Here is a 26663-nt window from a genome sequence, read left to right as displayed (position 1 = left end):
AAATAATCTGCGTAGAGCAGAGTATTAAGGGGTTTGTTATCGATCATAAAATGTGTGGCCAAATCAATTTGCAAATCCTTAATAAGTGCATTAATATATATATATATATATATATATATATATATATATATATATATAATAATAAACAAGGAGACAGCGGACAACCTTGTTTTACGCTTTGATTTGTTATCCTAGTCGTTAAACTAATCTTGTTATTAATTTTAATTTTATACAAATGTTTGAAGTTGAATTTAAAACTATGCACGGGAACTCCATTGACAAAGAGCAACAAGTAATACAACGTTTCAAAATATTGCTAGAAACTAAGTTTTCAAACGTGTACTCCGAGGCTATCAAACTATATGCACGTGTGAGAACATTTGTGAGATTGAGGTCCTTGAATCGGGGGCAGAGAGCAGAATTCCTGAGGAACAGCGCTAAGAAGAATGCCAAGTGGATGAAGTCATTTAGAAAACAGCAACTTCATTAGATGAGTGAAAAAATAAAATAAGCTGAATCATTATAGAATGAAATGTACTTGATAATTTACCAATCTTATGAAAATAGATTACTCTGCCACCAATATACATCTTTAACTATTACTTAGCAAAAGGTAAACATTTGTTCCATTATTTCCATATAATGTAGTTAACTGATTATTTAAAACCCTTTGATTTCATGCACTTCCACCAGGAGTGAAATTATTGGTTATCGAAATAATAATAATAATAATAATAATAATAATAATAATAATAATAATAATAATAATAATAATAATAACAACAATAATAATATACAGTCATTCAGAGTTTTCTGTATCAGGGCAGATCTTTCACTGCAAACCCAAAATTATCCAATCTCCCCTATTTTCCGCCTTCTTAGTCTCTTCCCTATATCTTAATGTTATAATCTGATATCTTCTGTCCCGAGCTTTACTTCATTCAGTAAGCAGTTTTCTTAGCCAGTGACGCAGGTAATTTCGTTTTCTCTTCCTGATTAGTTTCAGCGTTATTCTTCTTCATCCACTCTTTCTAGCACAGCTTCATTTCTTATTTTGTCTGTCCATTTAATACTCTCCATTCCAGATATAATATTCATTCTTGATCGATTTTTTGCCCAAGGGCAGATCTTTCACTGCAAACCCAGCAGTCACGTATATTTATAATATAATTATAATACATAATATAATATAATATTTAAAAATACTAATATTATAATAATAGTCTAATTATCATTATCGTCATTGATGTGTTCTGGCGCGCAGCTTCAGTCCACATGTCCCATACTATATAGCAACCTTGTCCATGTATGAATGAATGCCTCTCCTTGACCTAGGATATAAAATTTAATCAGCAGGGAAATGTGAGACGTGAAAGGAAATAAAAGTCTACCACAAAATATTTAAGAAAGAAGCAATAGCTCAGTAGGCACATCAGTTTGAAAAGCGACGAAATTGTTAAAACTGAAGTCTTTAAAGACAACTAGCGTTTATAAAATATTGAATGAAACAGGCCATATGCCTAGGGTTCAATTTTATAACTTGTTATTGAGGGGTGTTGATTTTAGCCCTATTTTTGGTCGATAATTCCAGCACTTATTGCAACGGAGTTTTACGTTGTATTTGTGAGCGGACTTGCTGTGTACCGTGATGACGTCACAGCGGCTGGGAGGACAGCATCACTTTCCGACTCGCTATGAGCCAGCCCTTCCTTCTATAGCCCTGGTTATTATCAGTGTCTATATTTGACAATTTTGTAATACAAGAAACTTTAGACTTACTCAGTTATACTTCACAAAGTAGTGGTTTGTAAAGCATAATTTATTAATATGATTTTTATACAGTATTTGAAGAAAAAAATTGCAGTAATTTCGAAACAACAAGAAACGAACAAGTATTTCATTTTATGTAGTCGGTACTAATTATTTTAAAGTAATACACCCTACTCTTTCATTGTTCGTCAAGCATCATTATTTACTGTGACCATTGGTGCACAAATGTTGAAGAAAATATTATACTCCCAATTAATTACATGCAGTAGGACATTGTGAAGTTTTTACACTGAAATCATTTCTTTCTTGTATGCCAATATAAATTAATATTAATACATATAATTTATTTGAAAACGTTGAGAGCAAGTATCGAAAAGTTGGGAGCGTTACTCAAAGAATTAAAAGTGTAATTCACAAGCTGTGAAGCGACGATATTCTCTTTATGTCAGATTTAAATATTTATTAATATAAGTATATTGAATAAATAAGGTGACGTGAGATGGAAAATTTGTCATTATATATTTTTCCGGAAAAATTTTCCGCCTTGCAAATAGTTGTTTTCTTCTCTTCTTACAACCTCAAGAGCCTCACATGTATTCCTCACTATATTCTCATCACTTACCAGTTTAAATGTTATGTTTTATTTAACGACGCTCGCAACTGCAGAGGTTATATCAGCGTCGCCGGATGTGCCGGAATTTTGTCCCGCAGGAGTTCTTTTACATGCCAGTAAATCTACTGACATGAGCCTGTCACATTTAAGCACACTTAAATGCCATCGACCTGGCCCGGGATCGAACCCGCAACCTCGGGCATAGAAGGCCAGCGCTCTACCAACTCGCCAACCAGGTCGACTTTACCAGTTTATGAAATGAAAGTCGTAAGTCTAATCTTTGATGGCTGTGTTAGTACAGACTCCAAAACAACGCCATTGTCAAGCACGTTTTGCCGTGAGCCTACTGATTAAGAAATAAGCGCTGGCAATATCATATTTTGAGAACTTTACTAATCTGATGTAAATTGTCACCTCACAACACTATTACCTCGACATAGGCTGATGAAAGCCTTTCATTTTAAAATAAGTATTATTGTTGGCTGAAGAAAACATTATAACAAATTATGTTATATGATTCGTAATCTCATCTCCGTTATCTGTGAACTCCTCACGTTATTTATCATAACTCATTCACAGACACAGCCAAATCGGCACTCGTACTGAAACAAAAGCTGCTGCAGGCATTGTATAGCCCTGTCGCGTTCCCCTCCAAGGCGATTCACTCCCTCCAGGTAGGGGAATAGAGAGTGCACATCGCACAGAGACAGTTGCACAATGTGCGCGACTGCATAATGTACAGGGTTTTGACATGCCTGCCGTATGCTCTGTGCAGCTATTGGTGTAGGGGCTTGAAGAAAGTAATGAAAAAGAATGCGTCGGGGCTGGCAAGCACAAGTGCAAGCCTGGTCACGTGGTTTTCGGTGGATGAACCTCATTTCCAGTCGGGCAGGATTGGATCAGTTATCATTCTTACTAACTCACGCATCTGACCACCCCAACATGTAGAGATACTTAAGTTCAGCTTTATATACTAATATTAGGCTATTCGTATCATATGCAAGAGATAAAAATTATACAAGTGTTAAAAATTTGTTGTTATACATAAGTATATTCTTTTCATACGCTTACCTAGTCCATATATTTCTGTTCCAAATGAGACTGATTTAAATGATCTAACCATATAATTAAATGAATAAAAATTTACCGTTCAGATCTATAAAAACAATAATTAAACAACCGTGGTCTATTGGTCAGCATGCTGGCTTCCAGATCTGGAGGTCCCCGGTTCGATTCTCGGGTTCGGCTCTTGGCGAATTTTTCTTGAAGAAGAAAAATTCCCTGGGTGTCTAGAGTCTGGAAATTTGTATGAATGTGATTGTGAGTGTGCCGGGTTAATATTAATTAGCCAATTATTTAAAACATAAAATACATCAGGATCGTCGCTGGGCAGTAACCTGAACACACGTTTCAGCGTGACATTGTTGACAAGTAACTCCATCTGCCAGCACAACCATAAAGCATTAATAGATCTCACGGCCGACTTGATGCTCGCTTCGCGAAGGGTGCATCAAGTCGGACGTGAGATGCTATAGGGTTACCAACAAAGAAAAAAAAAAACAGAAAGACCAACACAACCAAGAACTACACAACAAAGCGAAGGACAAATTCATCATTCCCTTGTCCGTTTCGGTGAATTGCGGATGGGGAACAATACTATATTAGATTAAAGCAATACTACATTAGATTATTTTCAATTTATTATACTTTTAACAATACTGTTAGGAATTTTTAAGTATTTAAATATTTTCAATAGTATTAAGCACTACGATATTAAACTAGGAGCTATTTTATATTGAAATTATGACACAGTAGCCTTTTAAGTAGGCAGAAGTGTCGTTAACCCGGAAGTGAAGTGAAGGACAAATTCTCCAGTAATAGAATAGCATTCAAGCCAAACACCTGACAAAACTGAATTCTGACTTATCGCAGAACTTAAGGTAAGATAGTAGGCCAAAATGTGAAGACACATTTTAATTATTTTCTTTTATAATAAATAAAGTGGATTAAAATTGGTTTTAAATAAGCTACCCCATTCCATACATAATTACCGATTGAAATGAAGTTAAGTATATTGTGCGTAATAAACTTATTGACAAGTAAATCCTCAATAAAACAAAATAATATAATATTTTACGTAATTTATTACAAAGGTAATTAATGTGTTGGTTCCATTTTAAATGATTGTCGAAAATGACATGCCTAAATACGGTATTTAACTTCAGAGGACTCCTTAATAATCGGACATTTACATTCTATAAGGCAACAATTGTCCAGATAAGTTTCGCGGACAGTTCAAGTCAATTGCAGTACATCACTTTAAAAAAATATGTTTTCCGAAAATGGTTAGTGTGCCAACGTGTACTTTTCACTGAAGGCACAGTTTCTCTCATTAAAAATCCTCTGTATGATTATGTGAATGCTGCCTTGCTGTTCTTGTTAACAGGCAATTAAATATGTACAAGTCAGTTGCAGTACAACACTATCAAAAATATGTTTTCTGAAAATAGTTTATAGTGTGCTAAGGTTTACTTTTGACTGTTTTTAAGGAGGTACAGTTTCCTCTCATCTGTCTTCCTTTTACAGTTATGCCTGAAAGTTGCCAAGTTTCAAGGTACTGCTAGGGAAGTTATTCTAGCCAGCAGATTTGGTTTCTATTGAATTTAAAATTATGTTTTCCTTTGAGACTAAATAAGGCCAATTGGGATCATTCTCAAATTCAGTAGCCTTGATCTGAAATCCATTTCCGAAATGGGTGTCTGAAATCTGGTATGTATTGCTCTTGGCAAGACTCATAGCAAGAATAGACTACCAATTAGCGGATTGAATAGTGATAAAAGTAAGAAACGGGCTATAAATTTCACTTGGAGGCCTTAAATTCAAAAACAGGGTTGTTTCGTTATATGTAAGCCTATTATATTTGTATCCCATTTTGAATCTTGCGTACACTACTTTTAACACTTGAATATAAATAATTGATTAACTGGCGAACTTAGTATTTCGAAAAGTTGAAAATGCTGAAAAACAAAAGCTGAGAAAAATTACATTTAAAATTATATTAAGGATATTACCCTCTTACTGAGGTTCTGGCTGAATATATACATCTATTATCAGGCAGTAAGTTACTTCTCACTTGACGATATGTGTCAGAGGAAGAACAATTGTTTGTATGTATCTGAAGTCTGATTAGTGTAATATGTAGCTAATTGGCGATGTATGCAATGGAGGGGGAAAGAAACTGACCACTTTACCCCATTATCTCCTGGCCTAGTTGCCTCATAGGTGGTGCCTTGTTGGTATCACTTGTAAGGTTGAGATCTGACAGTTGACTAAACAACAACTAAGAATATCTGTACAATTCTTCAATCCAGTAGAATTGAAACTCTCCAGCACCACATGTGGGATCCTCTGCTTTCTTTTTGGCTTCAACAGCATTATTTCTAGTTTATGTTGATGTAGACACTCCACACAAAGCACTTCACTAGTCTCTTTCTTAGTTCTCTTTCCAGAGTTCCGCAGAAGATGCTCCCTTTTCTATAAAAAAAAACTTCCTTTATCATTGCTGCCCTTCTTTTTACTTGCTGGCAGTAGCTCATGTTACTGCTTATAGTACACCTCAAGTATTTTAAGCTGTTCACTTGCTCTACTGCCTCATTTGGTATTCACACGTTTGCTTTCTTTATTTTTATTTCGACAGCCATGGTCTTCGTCTTGTTTGCATTAGTCTTCATTCCATATTACTCACAGCTGTCATTAAGTCTAGTAGCATATTCCTTAGTATCGTCACCCATCTGCTGACATATCATCAGCAAATCTTATGAAGTTTCTCTCTCCTCCTACTATCACCCCTCCCATGTTCTGAAAACAGTTCTTCACTAAATCATCCAAGTAGATGTTGAACAGGGAAGATGATAAAGGCATTCTTGTCGTACTCCTCTCCATATTTCACTTCCTTCAGACATTTTATCTCCTATAATGGAATTAAATGTTCATTGTGGTAAAGTGAATTAAATTTCCATTTAGATAGGCTCATTCTTGCTATCCGAAAATGAAAAGTAATCTATAATAGCCTATGCATCTTTGAAATGTTGGGTGGGGTTGGGAGGAAAATGCAGTATTTCAGACTTCTTTGAGAGAACTGCTACAAAAACAAAATCACTTGAGGTTCCTGAATCTGGAAGTGTTTCAGAATTCGAGGATGATTTGATGGAGAGTAATGTTAAAGAAGAGAGTGTTCTGAATTGTCATTCCCTTATGATATTTTGACAATGTTTCAGTTAGAATTCGACAGCCTATGTTTTCTGGCAGATTGGTACAAATCTTATGCTTGGCTAGAATATAGTGTACCTACTGAAAGATGCTCCTTTGTTTTGTTTGTCGATTCAGGAACATAAAATATTAAGGTACATTTTCGTTTTAGATATTACTTATAACACCTTTCGCTGTCAGTGAGATTGAAACTCTTCACCACGTTTTGGGTGCCTGTCGTTTCAGTGAGATGCTGCAGAACTCTAGACCAAGAGGAGTGGATTAGAAATTCTACTCCTCTTGGTCTAGACATCACAGAATCAGGTTCATGATTTCCGAAGCCTTGAGGAAGAAAGGTCTCACTGTATACGAAAAAGTCTATGGCATCACTCAAGAGGAATCCTGATGGCGAAGTGACATGCTTGCCATTCCACCAGCTTTAAATCTGCCTACATTATCGACCCGACACTCAATTTCGAGGCATAGGAAGAACAGCCCGCTGAAGTCCACGCAGAAAAATGTAGAATTTATGAACCCACAGTTCCATTCTATTTGGAGAAATGTCACCTTACCTTCATTGAAGTAGTTGGGCTAATGGTTGGAGCTAGGAACACAATACCTCGCCCTTTATCAGTTTCTGCAACAAATTTCAGCTGAACAATGACTTCATTCATGATGTTTTCATTGCTGCTATCAGAGGATCACTTACCATTTTAAAATACCACCTGTACTTTGTTTCCTAAAAAGGAAGAACGTTTATTTGAACGTCTAATCTGCTTGTTTACTAAGATTAGGCCTGTTACATGTATGCTATTATCTTTCCTGTTCTTAACTTTCCTTCCCCCCCCCCCCCTACGTTTCTCTTTTGTGATCTTTCCTGTCTAATTTCAATTTTGTTTTTACTATGTGTGTTAGTTGTGCTTTGTCCAATGAGGCAGTCCCATTACTGGGAAAGCTGAAAGAGTGTCTTCCTAAATAAATAGCACCCCATCCGCACCTCCATCTGTGAAATCCTGGCACCGCCACTGCCAACTAGCTTTGAATATCTATCTGATCACACTGGAAAATTGTCTGAAACATACCAAGACGTATCTACACATGGCACGCACTCATGATGTAACACCCAGCTTCCATATAGGGGTCCACACCTGTGGAGTAACGGTCAGCGTGTCTGGCTGCGAAACCAGGTGGCCCGGGTTCGAATCCCGGTCGGGACAAGTTACCTGGTTGAGGTTTTTTCCGGGGTTTTCCCTCAACCCAATACGAGCAAATGCTAGGTAACTTCCGGTGCTGGACCCCGGACTCATTTCACCGGCATTATCACCTTCATATCATTCAGACGCTAAATAACCTAGATGTTGATACAGCGTCGTAAAATAACCCAATAAAATAAAATAAATCCATATAGGGTAGTTTGGTGAAATGAGAACAGCATCATATCAATGAAAAATGTGAGCCTTCCTATTGATATGAGTGTCAAAGATCATACAAGCTGTACCCACACGACATGTTTTCAATATACATGTAGCAATGAACTGAAAATAAAACAATAACGTACAGCTCGCTCAAATACTGTGGGTTCGAGCTACAGATGGAAAATGTACCAGCACTTTATTGCATCGCTTCCAAGTCCATAAAAATTCTTTATTCAGACAACACAAAACATAAAGGCACTCCAAGAATTTTATCTCTATGCAGGCCAAATGTTGAATGTCTTCCGTGACATGCTATGAAGAAACCTATCATGCAGCGAAAAATACACTGGATTCCATTCAAACCTTCCACATTTCAATCAATCACTGTGAAAAAAAAAGTGTGAGAAATTATTTTTACAATATTATAAGAAAGAAAACTCAAATATCTTTAGTTAGCAAATATTCATTTTACACTTCAAGAGGTGGGGTGTGACAGCGTTTTGCTGTCACAGTTCCAGAAAAATCGCTGTTGTCACAGTGCGATTTTTGTGCTTGGTAGAATTTTTGGTGATTGCAAATGTAACGTCATGGCATTCGCAAAGTCATTCTTTAAAGATGATGGCAGGCAATACATGCCAGATACCAAGGATACTGCCATCAGTCATCATCAGTCGTAATGTAGAAGTTTATTGTTGCTTCAAGTCCCAGCTTGTCTGGGTTCTTCAAGTCTTCAATTCGTGGTCATTTTATAAAATTAAGGAATATAACTGTTCTTTGGAAGGGGAATGTAGCCTATATCGAAACAAAACCGAAATGAATCCGAACAATAATCAAAAGGCATAGTACAGCCCGTAATATACCGAACACAAATTTTCGTTTTGAGACCCAAACCATTACTACAACCAGTGGCGACTTGTGATATTTTTTGTTTGTAGGATATGAGATTGACGACTGATGACCAAGACTGAAACTAATAATAATAATAATAATAATAATAATAATAATAATAATAATAATAATAATAATAATAATAATAATTCATCTGAAAGCCCTGTTAATTCTTGTGTTTTATTATAGCTTATTTTATTTATTTTTTTGTAACTTTGGTTTATATTCATTGTTTTTTATATTATATCATTTTAAATTATTTATTATTTCGTTCATTCTTTTCTTTTAAAATGACCAATGAACTGCATTTAAGGAGGCTACAAGGGTACTTGAAAATTTGTATTATAGTCTCTGACACGGTTTCCACACCACCACCAGAAAGAAGGGTCGTAGTATTAGGATATACGGTCATATCCTCAAACGCAGTTAAAGTCAAGTCATACCCCTCCCTCCACATTCATCCCTGTCCGTAACTTCAGTGCTAGAAAAAACCGTTTGCTGTAAGATATTTGGATGGTTCCTCGGAAAGTATTCCTAAGGTCTGAGATGTGCAATGGCGACAACTCACGACAGAAAATGGAAGTTTGGAGAAAATTATTACATTGGGACGCATTAAAAATGAAATCTGTAATTAAAATGTTTTCTATCCTCAGAGGCACAAAATTAAACTGTAGGATCATCCTCATATCCTTCATGGAGGAATCACCACTGACTACAACTGGTGACCAGTGATATGTTCAGTCTTCTCTTTCACGTACTCCATAACATTCGATTATTGAGATTTTATAAAAACCAGGAATGAGTGTTATATTGTTAAATTCTTCTAAATTAATCGTCTTTAACAATATGAAGTCTATAAATTAGCAATATATTATTTAATCAAAACATTTCAGTGTTTCCCATCACAAGTTTATGTTTATCACTATTCTGCAAATTTAATTGATATAACGATGATATCTTATATCAACAATAGTGATTATTGTCCCGAGTATACTAAAAACAAAACACATTCTGAACTGTGTTATCTGCGATGTATCCCAAGAATATTTACGAAAGTGAGTACTTCGTGGAAGAACATAGCTTCAGCATCAAAGGTTACCCTCATTAACCTCTAGAGTGGAACGATAGTTATGTAATTAGATCCCAGATATGTTGTCCTTCAAGTTAATCTTCCTACTTACAGTTGTCTGAACTCTGGAGCTGTCATATACGTAAATCAGTCGCCATCGTTATGAATCACATATCTGTCCGAGATGGCGATTTCTCAGAGCTGTGATTTTGGAATTATAGTCACATCGGAACCACTGACAATTTATCACAGCGACAAAATCACAGGTCTTCAAATCACACCCCACCACTACTTCAAGCTGGAAGGTCGCAGGTTCGATTCCTGATAGGGTCATGAATTTTTCCATTGATGTATACCAATGGCGGGCATTCCTGCGGCATTGCCACAGTGATGTCAGACCTCAGTGAAGCATCAAACTTACCCTCTACTTTCCCCTTCCCCCACTCCATGAAAATACTGCGCGTGTACGTGGCGGATTATACTGGATTGCTGTACTTTGGAGCTTCATTAGTGATGCAATGTCTTTCGCAGAATCATATGAATCGAGAGGATATCACACTTACAAGAAAGGCGGTTCTTTCATTTCTCATGTTTAGGATCAGTTACAAATATTCAGGACACGAACTTAAATATGTACAGCTGTCAAAAGAAAAAGTGGCCGCTCTCCTGGAACAAAGTTCCCTTCGGGTATCTTCGCTATAATTCGGAGACAGGCGATGTTACATGTTGTTGGACCACGTTGCCTGATATCTACAGTTATAATTGAAGTATTCTCTCTGTGATTCGATAGCGTAATGGTAGCGTTCAGGCCTCTTATTCATGAGGTCCTGCGTTCGACTACAACCTCGTGCTTTTTATGTTCTTTTTTGTTATGTTTTTGAGAGAGACAAACTATACATAATGGCTCCTTTCTCTTTTACTATTATTTTAGTAATTAACATCAGGTTCATTAATATATTATGCCATGACTTTATCATTATGATATTGTGGCTGCAAATGGAAAGAAAAAAGATTTTATTCTCAATAAAAATATCTTTCGTGGCATAAACAAAACAAATTTACTGGCGTCGGCCTTAAAACATTCAAACAATTAAGCGTTCAAAAAACAAAACAAAAAGCCACAATTCAATATTTAGTCTATCTTCCTCTTATCTCGATCATCTTGCAGTCGAGTGGGCATGGAATCGACTAGTCTTTGCAAATAGTGACTGTTCTTAGACACGATATTCCAGGCATTCTGAACATACCCACATACATAAGTGTTCTGTCCATGGGCAGGTCTTTCATTGCAAACCCAGCAATCTCCAATCTTTCCTATTTTCTGCCTTCCTCTTAGTCTCCGCATATGATCCACATATCCTAATGTCTTCTATTATTCTTTTCAACCAGAGACCCAACCAATTCCTTTTTCTCTTTCTAATCAGTTTCAGCATCATTCTTTCTTCACTCACTTTTTCAAACACAATTTTATTTCTTATTCTGTCTGTCCACTTCACACGCACTGTTTTTCACCACATCCACATTTCAAATGCTTCAATTCGTTTCTCTTCATTTTGTCGTAATGTCCATGTTCCTTCCCCATACAATGCCACACTCCACACAAAGCACTTCACTAGTCTCTTCCTTAGTTCTTTTTCCAGAGGTCCGCAGAATATCCTTCTTCTTCTATTAAAAGCTTCCTTTGTTCATGTTTGCAGTTTTTCTTGGGAAGGATAGGCCTAAATGCGGTAACATCCCGTTGCTTTCCGCACACCACTATCTCTTTCGCATCTTATTAAATTCCAGGGGACCCAAGCATGGAGATGAGGAGAGTGGATTTGACTAATTGGGCCCTCCGGACTTCACCGAAAGTCACGGCAAGGGTTAAATATTAATTCTATCAGGATGTTTGACCCGATCAGAGACCGGGAAATCTCAATTAGCCTTTGCCCCCCGCATCCTGGACTAGCTTCTACGAATCATCAGAAAATCGTAGAGTGTGATTGGGCCAATTTTTCCGAAAATGTTTCCACACTTTTGCCCTCGTAGCTCAGCGGATGAACGTCGAAATTTAGATGTCAACGTCTCAGGTTCAATTCCTCGTTACTCCTTTTCATTTTACTGTGGTTCAAGATAGTATAATGTAATAATACAAAAAGAAAAACTAATACCAGTATTATGCAACTGGATTTTTCCAAACCTAATATTAAATTTATGTTATTTATATCGCTAAAGAACTATTACAATATAAATAACTAGAATATTATTTATACAGTATCACTAAAGAACGATAACAGAATATAAATGATAAATATCTGTTTGTTTAAGTAATATAAGATATTATATAATACTTATTTAATTATCTAAATAAAATAACCTATTTTACAAAGAAGGATGGTTATTCGTGTTATAATAATTACTTACATAAAATACAGATTATTTATATTGCGAAAGAACAATAACAATATAAATAACTTGAATATTATTTTATAATGCTAATGAAGGAAAACAGAATATAAATGATAACTTGAATATTATCTATATCGCTAAAGAACGATAACAATATAAAAAAACGTGAATATTATTCATATCGGAATTTCACAGATTTATTACAGATATATTTAAGAAATTGTAGAAGAATAGTAATTAGTAACAGTGTCCTATTTATTCTTCTTGGAGCCAAATTTGTAACTTTTAAAAGTGTGGTTACTATGTTGAAGTGTATGTGTTGTAACGGATGCTTGATTTGTTATGTATGTGAGTCAGTTATGTGATGCTTGATGTCGTCGCAATGTCGTAATTATAGTTTGATTGTGTTTGTATGACTATTGTGTATTAATTTATGATGTATGGTACGGAAAGCTGCGTATTTGTGTTATAGAAGTGTTACGTATGTGTGCTGTTAATGTTTTTGTATGTTTCAAATTGATACCTGATATTTATTTTGCAATCGCAATGCCTAATTTACGGTTTGTTTATGTTTTGTTTACATCGCGTAAGCTAATTTAATTTTCTTTTCTATTTCTCTTTATGCTCATCTTTTTTTGTGTATGAAACTATAGCCCTAACATACATATGTAAAATAGGGCTAACCACCATTGGAGATACAATAATAAAAATTGTTATTCATATCGTTATAAAACGATAACAGAATACAAATGATGACTTGAATTTTATTCATATCTCTAAAGAACGATAACAAAATATAAATAACGTGATATCCATAAAGAACGATAACTGAATATAAATGATAATTTGAATAGCATTTACATCGCTAAAGAACGATTAAAAAATAAAATGAAAACTTGAAGAAGGCCCAAACCCACAACCTTTGAATCACTAAACAAGCACTCTACCGCTGGCCTACGAGGCGCAGATATGGAACACTTTCATAGTTCGGGAACTACTTGTACAAGCACATGCATCGTGTAACATCGCCGCGACCCGAAGTGGACTTTGAAAATATTCGCTGTTCACGAGTGCGGCCACTTTTTTTTTGACAGCTGTACATTCTTAAAATAGATCTCCTGTTACACGAGTTCAAAGAACACAGATTCAGTGATTTTCAAAGGATGGAGGAAGATTTCAATATTTTTGCCACTCCTTTACATGTTTAAATTGAAAATCTTATCCCACAATTGCTGTTAGAGGTACTGGATTTGCAGAATGATGGCTTCTTGAAAGCAGAATGTGAAGGTCTACTGGGGGATAAAATTTTTTAAAAGATGTCTAGTACTATATATCCACTGCTTAGACAGTTTGCTTAAAAAATAATAAGTACTGTCATTTCCCATAACTATGGTCCTGGAACATAACTTTTGTCCACGATACAACTATTCAAATTTTGTACTCCATAACGTAGTACCTCGTGTATCTACTGTATATTTTTGCTGTATTGTAGTTTGAATTCAAGTCACTGCAGCTATCTATGAATGGTCTATGTTACTTCTACAATGATCTCTGAATGGTTGTATCGTGGACCATAGTTGTGTTCCAGGACCATAGTTATGGGAAATGTATTCATCAACCTACCAGTGCGAACAGCTGTTTTCTAAAATGAAATTTATAAAGTCCACCCACAGATCCCGCTTAAGCGATGCTCATCTCCTTGCACAACTGTAAAAGCATGCATAGATATAAATCGCAATTTCGAAGAAATTGCTTTGAAAAATTATTAATTAAATATCACGTGAATGGACTATTCTAATTACATATGGTAGGTGGGAGTGTAGTGGCGCAACTGTCTGTAAATCCGTCACTGCACTGTAGAGGGCAACCCCTCCCACAGTATGTAGTTGCCATTTAAATCCTGTCTTGTGGGTTGCGTTCATTTTGCCCACCACTGATGTATACCTTCCAGCAGTGAGTATTTCCTTGGGGCAAAGGTGGTCCCTAGTACTACTCAGCGCCAATTATGTAGTGAAGTGGGAGCCCTAACATCCCATCGTGTCAAGGGTGTTTCAGGCCTAAACCTGGGTAGCTTTGCTTTGTTCACACATCATGTGATGAAAGTACAGATCAGCTGTTTAGCTGTAGGTCGAGTGTTGGTTTGAAGCGTTTCTGAGGATCTGGTCAAGCTATATTGTAATACCTACCATCGTAATGTGAGTAACAGTGTCAAGTGGGCAATACAAGGTCTCAATAGTCGTAGCTTTCTGAAAAATTTATTGTGCTGAATATGGAAACTTTTGGCTATTAAATTAATCTAGAATGTATGTTATCTACTGCATTGTAAGATAGAATTAATTTTTAAAATTTTCAGTCTTTTGTTTCTTTATATTATTGTTACATCAGTGTACATTAGTACACTTCAGTCATTTTCTATAGCTCTGATGGTAATGAAATTCCAATGATTTATTGTCAATGGACACTGAAATCAAATCGTAAAATATTTTTTTTAATATTGGAGTTTTGGGTGTATTTTGTTTATGTAGGCCTACTCCAATACACACTGGAATTTGAAAACAGTAACTCCATAAATTTCCTAGACTTCACCATAACAAAAGTCGATAACAAACATACCTTCAAAATATACAGAAAACCAACCACCACTACCACACACATACACAACACATCTAATCACCCCATACAACACAAACATGCTGCATTCAGGACAATGGTACACAGATTACTCAACATACCCATGAGCCAACAACACTACAATGAAGAAGTGAACTCAATCAAATACATAGCACAAGAAAATGGCTATAACCCAACATCATAAGGGAGACAAAACAAAAACTCAACAAACACACAAAACACAACACAAACTCAAGAACACAAGAAATACATCACACTAACATACGAAAACAAAAACACACATAAGATCGCATCCTCCTTCAGAAAACAGAAATACAACATAGCATACAGAACAGAAAACACACTACAGAGACATCTCAACACACAAACAACACAAACAAATAAATACAATCACACAGGCGTATACAAACTCACATGCAATAGTTGAGACAGTTTCTACATTGGACAGACAGGCAGATCATTCCAAACTCGATACAAAGAACACATTAAAGCAATAATCAGAGGACACAATACATCTACATATGCCGAACACATAACTAATGCCAACCATACATACAATAACATGAACATAGACATGGAAATTCTACACATACAACCTAAAAACCAAAAACTCAACACACTAGAACAATATGAAATATACAGGCACACCAAAACACACCCTAATCAAATTCTCAACAAACAGATCAATTTCAGAACACACACACTATTTGACACATCTCTTCACTATACGAACGCACCCACACAACAGGCAGAGATGTCGAAATTCCGCCAAGATCCAGAAGGCTCTGATGATGGTGTCAAGTAAGCCGCACATGCTTACATAATTAACACAAGTCTTACATAATTAACACGAGTATTGGTGTATCACAATTTTTAACTATCTGCTTGACATTTTCAGGAAAGCTTTAGATATGTACGAGTAAAAAACTCATGTGCAATTGTTGAGAAATAGTTATTAAATATTGTTTATATTTCATAAGATTACGCATCAAAATTAAAAATTAATTAACAACTACAGTGAATATTTTGTTTCTACAAAACTAATTTAAATTAAACAAAGCCTGCTCATCATTTTGTTTATATTAGTCTTTCAAAGTCCAAAATAAAATTTTAAATCTGATGTGATAATCCATTTGTATTACTCGACCGAGGTGAGTGGAGCTGGGGGCATAATGTGAACTATCGCGATGCGGTATTATGAACACATGAGCAGTAGCACCACGGCTCCAGGCTGCAGGACTCCACTGGCCTCAGTCGAGTAATACGAGGAGCATTTCAATAAATACAAAAAAGCAATAAAATCTTAAATAAAGAAATTCATATCTCAAAAACTATTCGACACATTTTGGTGTGAGATATCAGTATGACAATTTGCTGATATGTTCAAAATTTCAAGTTGATCAGATGAAAATTGTAAATTTTAGGTATTTCATAGATATATTGCCTTAAAGTAATTAGCAAATTTGTTCACCTTTCCCTTAAATTGAAACATCTCGAGACCTAATGGAGCTATGATAATGTACATGGGCCCATAACACTTGTGGCATTATGCAATAGACTACCTATCCATTGAGCCAAAATTTACTTGATTCAGTCAATTTTGACCCAGGTTATGGTGGAAACATCGTTCAAATACATGTTCCACCATAACTTTGGTCCAAATTGATCGAATCATGTAAATTAGGGCTCAATCAATAATGCATAATGTTCCGAGTGTTTTAAACACAAGTACGTTATCGTAGCTCCATTAGATCTCGAGATATTTCAGTTTAAAATTGAACAGGTTTGCCAATTGTTTTAATATGTAGAATACTACCATAGATCTTGTGTTAGTACGAGTATTAGTAGTTGTAGTTGCAGTAGTAAGGAAAGTATCGAAGGGTATCAAGACGAAGTCATAATTTCGTTTCTGTTGGTATCACAGTGGCAGATATTATCTCAAAATAATTGGAGAAAGCCTGGAGAAAACCTACAGATACCTACTAGAAATTCATATTATAATCTAAACATTCTCATACAAAAAAAAAAAAAAAATCTGCAGTACCTGTAACTTTCTGAAACTCTAAAAGGCCTGGAATAAAACTTCATTATTTTAGAACTAAGTCGATCATGAGCAATTACCATACTACCTAAAAAATTATGAAGAGATTGTGAATATCATTAGCAATAGTAGAATAAGAAAATATGAGGGCAGCATAAAAAAGTTAGCAGCAGAAATATTAATGGAGGTGATGGATGACATTTCTATTTTCTACATAATTTAAGCTACATCCTTGATTATTTTCTACACATAGTGACGGTATGATAGATAATGATATGGTCAAGTTTCATTTCTGTGAGTCAGTTAGTTTCTGAATAATTAAAAATATTTTAAAAAATTTGCATATTTCAAAATGAAATGAAACAATGATATAAAGACAAAAACAGCCAAGAAGAAAAAATGGAAGTCACATTGTTGAACTTTCTGTTCAATCAATCTCTTTCATCATAAAGAAAGGAATGAAAAAGAATGTGTCAGGGCTGGCAAGCACAACTGCAAGCCTGGTCACGTGGTTTTCGTTGGATGAACGTCATTTCCTTTAGGAGAAGTTTCCGGATCGGTTATCAGTTACCTCACGCATCTGATCACCCCGACATGTAAAGATACCTAAGTTCAGCTACATATACTAATATTAGGCTATGTGTAACATACGCAAGAGATAAAAATTATAATAAAGAGAGAATTGTGCACAAATGTGCATAGATGTCACTGTAGCACAAATTACCCCATATCTGCCTAGTGTTGCGTTTTCGCAACATTCTGCATTAACTATTGTTCTGCAAAAGTGCAAAGGAATGAATTACAAAATTAACTTTTATTTCATCGTTGCATATACTAGAAGAATCGAAGGAGCCTGCAGCACAATAATTAACTTCCATTTCAGTTTCATATGGCGGTGCGAAAATTATGAAAATATTCAACAAGAAAAAGTTATGGGCATAAATGGGATCTGGCACATTGGTCTTGCCGTTCACTCACTACAGAATTGTGTCAGTGATTCTTTCCTTTGTTTGTACGTAAGTACATGGTATCTGTCACAGAAACACTCGCAAAGATCACATATACACATGGAGTTTGGATCATGGTAACTTTTGGTTTGGCATAGCTTGAAGTGGAAGCCATGTATTGCCAGGCGTGTGGTCACATGCCTGAGATCGTAGGATGCCCTCTTCCAGTCGTGTGATGTCATCGCATGTGTGGTGTAGAAATCGTCCTGGATCTGGTTCTTCTTGCTTCTTAACTCCGATCGTAGTGTCACATATTGTTCTGTTGCCAGTAGTAGCAGCTGGTGGCGCAGGTCCTCTTATGTAAAAGGTCTCTCTGGTGAGCTCATAAGCTAGGCGCAATGGGGAAAATTTGGAGTTGCAGAGTATCCTTTTCAGGTATGTTGCCTTGACTTTTTCTATTTGATTAAGATTGCTTCTATTTAGATCTTCCCAGATGATCTCCAGACCATATGTAATTATGGGGTTGATTTTTGTATTGAAGAGCTTGATGGCTGTGTTGAGCGAGAGCTTGTTAATATTATGTATGTCCTGCATTGCTCTTGTATGTGTTACTCTGTCCCTGATGTGGGTCTGAAAAGTTATTCCTAGATATTTGAATTTATTTACTTTTTGTAGTTGTATTCCGTCCATTTTTAAGGTATCATCTGCGGCTGTCCTACCACCTTTCCAAAATATAAGGTACACTGTTTTTTTCCAGATTTATTTTGAGATCCCTTTCTCTTGCCTATACTGCTAACCGTTCGAGTGTCTCTTGGAGTTCTTCTCTGGAAGTGGAGGATATTGCTAGGTCATCTGCGTACACATAGATTTTTACTGCTTCCTTTGTGATGATCTCTGATATATCTGCGGTGGCTATGTTGAATAATAAGGGGCTTAAGGGGTCTCCTTGAAGAACCCCGATGGTTTGTTGGATGTTTTGATATGCAGATGCCATCGTCTGTTGTTATATTGTTATTGTGTAGGATGTCTCTTGTTATCTTGATGATGTAATGTTCCCTGCCGATCATTTCTTCCAATTTGTGTATGATGAGTCTTCGGTCCAGGAGATCAAACGCCTTTGTATAATCTACGAAGACTGTATATAATTTCCCTTTATCATGGCTTAGAGCTTCTGTTATGTCCTGTTTTAGACATTGTACCGCCTGTATTGTGGATCTTCCAGTTCTGAATCCAAACTGGAACTCGGGTATCATTGTGTCTACCAGTTGCGTTAGTCTCTGTGTTAGTATTTTGGTGAGTACCTTAAGTAGGGTGTTTTCTATAGCAGTGCCTCTGTACGAGTTGGGGTTGCCTGCATCTCCCTTTCCTTTATACAAAATCTTGATTTTTGATGTTCTCCATTAGGTAGGGATACGGGCTTGTCTTAGACGTTCGTTCAGTAGGGCGGTTCAAGCTTCGATCATTGTTGGGGCTGCTGCTTTAAGATGTTCATTACAGATTTGATCTGGGCCTGGTGCTTTTTGGTCTTTCGATATCCTTATTACCTCAGTAATCTCTTGTTTCGTGATTGGTTGGAAGTTTTCTGATGTTGAGTAGGTAGCAGGTGGCCTTGTTTCTTTTCCACATATTGTGGTACTGAGGTGTTCTATCCATACTTCCATTGGGATGTTCTTGGGGAACTTTGGGTTTCTTGGTTTCAGTGCTTTGAAAGGGTCTCTTTCTGCCTCTTCTATCATAGCCATTTCTTGATTAATTTCGTAGGCTTCTTTGGCTGCCTTCAGTGTTTTCTTGTACTGTTTCCTCAGCTCACTGTAATTGCGTAGATTTGAATCTGTTGGGAATACTTTGGTCATATGGAGTGCTTTTAGGGCCAACCTCCTTTCGGCGTAGCAAAGCGTGTTGAACCATGGTTTGGAGATTCTTTTGTTTGTTTCCAATGTGGGGATGACCTGTATGATGATTCTTTCTAGGCCCTCCTGTGTTGAATCTATGCTTCCTGTCTGGATGCTCTGTAGGGTGTTTGACAGTTGTGCTCTTCCTAACTTCTCTGTGTCCAGCTTCCTGGTGAGCTTTGTTTCATGGGTTTGTTTTGTGTTTCCGTTCTTCTTCAGAAGTAGAATTGTCTCTACTGGGAGATGTTTCTTTATGAGATAAAAATTATACAAGTGTTAAAAATTTTTTGTTATACATAAGTATATTTCTTTCATACTGTTACCTATCTTATAAATTTCTCTTGCAAATGAGACTGGTTTAAATGATCTAACCATAAATCAAAAGAATAAAAATTTACCCTTGAAATCCATAAAAATCATTAATTACAAACAGATACAAAAACCAAAACTAATTATTTTTTTTTTAAATTTTATTGACAGAGTTTTCAGTAATATTATTATTCAACTTTCCACAAAATTTTGAATATCTCTGGTTCTCTTTCAGCAAGAAAGTATTTTTTCTGTAGTGAAATTTCCGCCTCATGCGTTGGTAGCCTTCGTTAGAAGGCTGTGAACTGAATGGTATTGTTTTGATCTGGAGTTATAATTTAATATAGTCTTTCTTGGTAATATCATTAAGTATTTATTGTTCGAAGTGATAATATTGAAGAATACAGTTTTATTTATATAGGTGAATGTTAGTGACAGTTATTTTTCATTCCTTCAGAAGAAATTTACTTTTATATATATTTGTGGATTTGATACACGGTTGCTAAGAACATAATTATAAATAACTTACGAAGCTTTTAAATGTTGAAATGCGTTAGTCACAATAGTGAAATACGAATATTTTGTTTGATATACAATTATCTTATAATTATAAATAACATATAAATATACATATGGGTAAAGCCCATCCAGAAGATAGAAGAAAAAAACTGGCACATAGGTATACTACAGCATTTCCTCATTCATCAGATTTTAATAACGCAAGCAATATTTTACCTAATAAAAACATTACTGACACCTCAGCTACATATCAACAGAGTTTGCAAAAACCCCTCGAAACAACAAATCGAAATTCTGTAGTAGTTAACAATCAGGATCCTGTTCAAGTTTTCCAACAGAGTGAAGATGTAATATCTTATCCAGAAAATACACAAAGTGATCATATAAGTTTTCATCCAATGAAAGAGTGGGAAGAAAAGCTATGCCACATCCAGTCTGTAGGAGCGAGCGAAGATTTTGAAGCTCTAATGGAAGATGTTAGGCATTTTCTCACACAGCAAATGACTGAATTGCCAGGACCCCAACACCCAGCCGTGAAGCATTATCAAGCTCGTAAAGTAAGTAAAATTAGCAGTAAATGCAATTATCAAACAACATCCAATCCACAAAAGAAATCTAAGAGACAGCGAATGAAAAATAGGCAAAAATATGAGTATGAACTAACCCAGTTTCAATTTTACAATCAAAGATGTAAAGTAGCAAGAAAAGTTTTACATAATTTAAATCACAAAGCTACTTGTAAAATCTCGACACGTCTGATAACCGAACATTTTGAACATGTTTTTAGTACTACAAATAATAGCTCCCCTCTTTCTGATGAGGATGAAGATTCCATACAATTTCCTGAAGATATAGTGATTACTGAGAGTGATATTCATAAAGCGTTATTTGGTATTAAAGTTGACACTTCCCCTGGACCAGATAGAATAACAGTACGTGTTTTAAGGCATCTCAAAGCTACCAAATTTCTTACACTGCTTGCAAACACTATGCTTCATTTTAATCATGTTCCAAAATTCATGAAATTAGCACGTACAATTTTAATCCATAAAGGAGACGACGTGAACGATTTAAAACATTGGAGGCCAATTACTATTCACTCCGTCATTCGAAGAGTCATTGAAAGAGCCCTTGACATTAAGCTTCGGTCTTATATTGTATTAAATGCTCATCAGAGAGGTTTTATTAATATACCTGGAACTCATATCAATACATCTTTAATAAATGGCTGTCTTCAATCATCTAAGCTTAATAAGAAAGACTGTTGTGTTGTGTTTCTGGACGTGTCTAAAGCCTTTGATTCTGTTGGCCATGAACATATTCTTAGAGCCTTAAATCATCTGGCGTTCCGCAGAACTTGTTCAGACTTATTGGTTCCTTATTAACTAATAATACAATTCAAATAGAAACTAACCACACAAAAACCAAGCCAATAAGCGTAAAACGAGGCGTTGCTCAAGGATCTCCATTGTCTCCAATACTTTTCAATTTGGCACTGAATTGTGTTCTTGAAAATTTAACAGATCAAGAAATTAGCAACCAATATGGTTTTACACTTTCCAATGATCTTCAAAACCTAAGTGCTTTTGCATTTGCTGATGATTTGGCTCTCGTTGGAAAAGATGAAAAGTCAGCAACAGCTCTCATTGATATGGCTGAAAGTAAATTAGATGAACTAGGTCTTGAAATTAACACTATTAAAAGCAAGTTTATAATTCTCGAAAGAGGTGTTTTAACTAAAGGAGCTCTCATTTCACTTCATGGATCAGCCATACATAGTACTGATGATAAATCTGAAACAATTCGATATCTGGGAGTTGATTTTCGCGACAAAATATTCTTAGATAAAAAGAAAATTATAACAAATTTAACACGTGATCTTAACAATCTTACACAAACTCCATTACTGAAGCCTGATCAGAAATTGAAGATTGTGAATGAATATATATGGCCTGGGCTCATCTATCCTTTGCAATGTGCTCCACTTGATCAGCTCCCTGACAGCTTCCTTAAAGATCTGGATAAAGTAATTAGAAATGCTGTCAAAGAAATGATATCTCTTCCTGATGATACACCTAATGACATGCTATATTCTTCTAAAAAAGTACGTGGCCTAGGGCTTATTAAGGGAAGAGGATGGTATTTTTTGGTGAAAAATGAGTAAATTTTCAAAAAACAATTTTTTTCCTTAAAATACTCTGTGATATGTGTAGAATACATTGTATAATATTTTGTGGGTATTTGTGCCCTTATCAGTTGTTGAGACGCCATTTTTAAACTTCCTGCGCTCTGGATTTTTAAATCACACCGCCCTTTTTTTTGTTGTTTCCGGAACTTCATTTTTTTTTCAAAACCAAATTTTTCTTTAAAATACTCTGTGATGTGTGTGGAATACATTGTATAACATTGTGTGGGTATCTGTGCCCTTATTGGATGTTGAGACGCCATTTTTCAAGTTCCTGCGCTCTGGATTATTAAATCACACCCCCTTTGATTGCTGTTTCTGGAACTTTACTTTTTTCGCTACATAGCCAGACAAAAATCGATATAATTTTTGAATTATTAAAGATGTATGAATGAAATTTAGAATGCACATTCTCTAGACTACTAGGAAACTTTTCTCTGTAACGGAATTTCCCTAATTGATTTCATTTTAAAAATAAGTCTCTCTGTTTGCAAGAAAGAAAATAAAAAAAATGTTATTAAATATTAATTGTATATTTTACAAATGTAGGAACTAATATCAAATTTCTGTTACAGACAGTTTGTAGAGCGTGCTTTTACAAATAAATTGTAACATAGTGTTTGAATTTATCTTTAAAAATGGCTTAGATATATCGAGTTTAGTAAAATCCTGCATTGGGTACATTTTTTTTTTCAAATCTGCCTCCCAAATAATTTATTCAAAATATTTATATTTTGTTGAGTTGCTATAGCCATGAGCTCTCTACATACAAAAAATTAATATTTTACACCAAATAAGAAAAAAGTTTTAAAAATTACTATCCTCTCCCCTTAAGGCTGAATGGGAAGCTAATATTCAGCATTTTAACATCTGTAAGCGACTCTCACAAGTCAGTGATGATCATCTCCTTCTTGTCAGGAATCTTGAAGAGGAGAAGAAAACTGCTCTCAAGCGCCTGAAAATTCCTGAAGCCAACATAACACCTCGAACAACTGGAATACATCTACGTGATGAATTGCGAAAGAGATCGTTTGACTCCTGGTGTCAGTTACCTCATAAGGGGAAAGGTGTAGTCATCTATGAAGAATATCCAAGAGCCAATTCATGGGTCAGCACCAAAAGGAATTTGTCGTCTTCGGAATATATTAATGCAATCAAGATGTCCTGCAATCTTACTGCAGTGCGCTCCGTTCCTGGCAGAGCTTTCAGCACGACCCGTTGCCGTCAACCAGGCTGCAACGAGACAGAAAACTCTTGGCCACGTGTTGGGCTTTTGTCGGAAAGGAGAGGTATTGCGTAACAACAGGCATCATAGAGTCCGTGGAGCTATCGCCTGTCTTCTTCGGAACAAGGGTTGGGAAGTTCATGAAGAGGTCCACTGTATTTCTGAAGATGACTCTCACAGAAGAGCGGATATAATAGCAATAAACAGGCAACAACAAAAGGCTATTATCATAGATCCAACTATACGCATGGAGAGAGATCTAAACCAAGTTCATCAGGTTGATCAGGAAAAGAGGGCCATTTATGAACCTTGTATTCCTTACCTTAGTGCCAAGTATAACATCCCTCTCTTCAATTGGTCAGTGACAGGTTTATTTTTTGGTGCTTGGAGTTCTTTACCAAAATTTACATATCATTTTTTAAAACAATTATCAGTATCATCTTGAGATTCAAAAAATCATCTCGCAAATTCTCAAAGATTCCCTGCAGATTATACAATTTCATTTATACCACTCAGAAGGCCTTAATTAAGGATATGCTAATTTTAAATAAAATGTTTTCTTATCAGTATAATTTAGTCATCTTCTAAGATTTTATTTTACATTGATAATCAATGGTGCTTAATTATTACACTTTATTTTTATAACACTATTCATATTTAATTAATTGTATTTGTTTACTATTCATTTCCGGATCCTCGTGGTCATCCTTAATTAAGGCCAGATGAGTTTTTTCTCTCTCTCTCTCTCTCTCTGCATAGCGTTAGTCAAATGTTATGTACGCGCATTTAAATTTGAAAGCAAAGTATCTTTTTCTTGAAAACTTTTCTAGTGGCCTGTTTTCTATGAAAGTGAGGTTTGCTAAAGTTTCTGGCGTGTTGTAAGCCTTATAATTTATTTATTAGTGTTATTGTGTTTCCAGAATGACAAAACCAAACGGAGTTTTTAAGAAACGCAAATGGAAAGGCAATCAACATTGCAGAACAGTGCCATTATCTGTAGATGATGCTGGTGAAAATGAAGACCTTAACAGTGTGCCTCTTGCAAGTAAAACTCCTCCAAGTGCCTCTGAAAGGAATGTAACAGGTAGTGCAAATAGAAAAGTGGATGGATGGCAGAAGAATGGTTAATTGAAAAATGAGTTCTATTCAGTCAATACTTAACATAAACATACTTGTTTATGTTAAGTATTGACTGAATAGAACTCATTTGTTTATGTTAAGTATTGACTGAATAGAACTCATTTGTTTATGTTAAGTATTGACTGAATAGAACTCATTTTTCAATTAACATTGAACTTAACGGAACCAATATGCCTTTGAAATTAGAAGAATGGTTGTTAAACAGCAACTAGTGTTGACACAGTATAAGTGGTGGATTCCAAGTAGCCTACATTCTAAATATTGCTAGGTAAGGTTGAATAAAAAATAGCTTTTCATGAATCAAAAATATTATGAGGGTATAAGGAGGGGGAGCATGGAAGTAGCTGCTGTCCTAGCTGTCTTCAATAGATCGAGGTAGAGCGTGGTGTAAGATACACACAATACTATCTACAAAGCTTCACTATTATCTGGTAATGGTCAATCCACGATTTCGTGACATTTTACTTTTTTCTCCATTTTTCTGCATTGGTAACATGTTATAGCCTATATCATTTTAAAGCAAAGTTGGATAAATCACAATAAAGAGAATGCCAGTAGGGGAAGTTATCCCCAACCACATGAAATATGAATTCGACACAACACTCATCTATTACGTAAACTGTCTGGTCAGCTAGTAGGAGAAAAGTGGAAGGGGTGGTGGGCAGAGCTTCTATGTTCTGCTTATTGCGATTTTCCCGCAAAATTATTGAACAATCTGAATTTGACAACACTGATTTAATATTTAAAGACTGTCATTTTCATGCTAATCGGCATTGAAACACGTCATCTATGAAAGGAGGTAGGCATACTAACATTTTTATGTCATTTTCTGCCATGAAAAGAAGCGGTAAACATTATACACTTATTGTAATTTGAAATTTATATAATATGGGTATCACCGAGAGCATAAACGCATATTTTAAACATGCATCGAGCTTATATAACCTATGTTACGCTTTTGACGAGTCTTGTCACACATTATAATTTTCAATGAATTCCTCTGTATTGCTTGGAATATACTTTTTTTCTCTGCAAAGTGTTGATATTGCAATTGTGTTTTCGTTCACTTTCTTCATTCCATCACCATCTGCAAATCCTGCTTTAACAAAACACTTAGGGCACGCTTCCGAACAGGAGCAGAGGCAGTTCCCCTAAGGTTAGAGCCCAGTTTAGGTGTGTGTGTGTATTAATCGAAAATTAGGGTCTAAAAATATTGAGAATAGGACACATGTTTATATGACATTTTTTTCGAGTAATACACACCCACCTAAATTGGGCTCTAATCTTAGGGGAAATGCCGCTGCCCCTGTTCGGAAGCGCACCCCAGATCTTGCCAAAGCATAAGAACTGTCAGCTTCTTCGACATTTGCGATTAAAGACTCC

The 26663-nt window shown here is 35.7% G+C and overlaps 1 protein-coding gene across 3 annotated transcripts in view; it reads left to right on the top strand.

The window, feature by feature from the left end:
- LOC138709264 (uncharacterized) overlaps nt 1-26663 on the top strand; it is a 293926-nt gene that overhangs the window by 230280 nt on the left and 36983 nt on the right. Inside the window, exons 1-2 of one of the 3 annotated variants that reach the window (XM_069839921.1) lie at nt 3982-4323; nt 25061-25224. The exons of 1 other annotated variant lie outside the window; for it this stretch is intronic. The gene's annotated coding sequence lies outside the window, so the exon portion shown is untranslated. Of the gene's footprint in view, nt 1-3981; nt 4324-25060; nt 25225-26663 lie in introns of those variants that run through there. One more of the 3 variants, XR_011334892.1, reaches the window with a different exon arrangement.

Source organism: Periplaneta americana, chromosome 11 (genome assembly GCF_040183065.1).
Source record: "Periplaneta americana isolate PAMFEO1 chromosome 11, P.americana_PAMFEO1_priV1, whole genome shotgun sequence".
NCBI classification, from domain to species: Eukaryota; Metazoa; Arthropoda; class Insecta; order Blattodea; family Blattidae; genus Periplaneta; species Periplaneta americana.
The sequence above is the reverse complement of the archived record's forward strand: the minus strand, read 5'-3'. Positions and strand labels throughout refer to the sequence as shown.